Here is a 1,039-nt window from a genome sequence, read left to right as displayed (position 1 = left end):
TATGTCAAAGCGGCCAATAATCCCTTTAAGCTGAACGCATTCGTGCTGGAGATGCAGCGAGAGATGTTGAGTGGTCTAGGGGATAAGTTTTTGTTTCTCAATGTGTGGCCGCTTACAGTGGCGAGCGAGAATGTTGAAGGACACCCGACTAGCCCAGAGAAGATTACAGAGCTGTATTTAGGTTATGCCTGTCCTGACTTATAATGATGTGTGTGTGTGTTTGACGTGTGTTTATCCTGACTTATAATGATGTGTGTCTTTATCCTGACATATAATGATGTGTGTGTGTGTTTGACGTGTGTTTATCCTGACATATAATGATGTGTGTGTTTGACGTGTGTTTATCCTGACCTATAATGATGTGTGTGTTTATCCTGACTTATAATGATGTGTGTGTGTGTTTGACGTGTGTTTATCCTGACGTATAATGATGTGTGTGTTTGACGTGTTTATCCTGACATATAATGATGTGTGTGTGTTTGACGTGTGTTTATCCTGACATATAATGATGTGTGTGTGTTTGACGTGTTTATCCTGACGTATAATGATGTGTATGTTTGTCCTGACTTATAATGATGTGTGTGTTTTGTGTTTTTCTGTTTGTGTGTGAGTGTGTGTGTGTATGTGTGTGTTTGTGTGAGTGTATGTGTGTGTTTGTGTGAGTGTGTGTGTGTGTGTTTGTGTATGTGTGTGTTTGTGTGTAGTATTAGTAAGAGTTTTATAGCACTTGCAACAATATGGTTGCATAACAATACTTATTTTTATTCAACAAGTTAATTTAAAATACTTTCTTTTAAAAAAATGTTTTCCCGACCCAATACACTTATGCCCTGCCCCTAAGTGTTTCAGAGTTCAGATTTTTTTAAAAACTTTTTTTCTCTCATACTCATACATAAATCTTCCCTTATTTTCAATTTCTGTTTCTTCCCTATTTCACCTTCAATTTACTTCAAATATCTTAATTCCTCGGCTCGGTCAACGCTTGTTTCTATAGGAAAGGCACTTTACACAAATCTCTCTTCTGGCTTTCCCTTTCGGA

This window comes from Aplysia californica, unplaced genomic scaffold, assembly GCF_000002075.1.
Source record: "Aplysia californica isolate F4 #8 unplaced genomic scaffold, AplCal3.0 scaffold01807, whole genome shotgun sequence".
Taxonomy (NCBI): Eukaryota; Metazoa; Mollusca; class Gastropoda; order Aplysiida; family Aplysiidae; genus Aplysia; species Aplysia californica.
Note: the sequence above shows the minus strand (reverse complement) of the source record.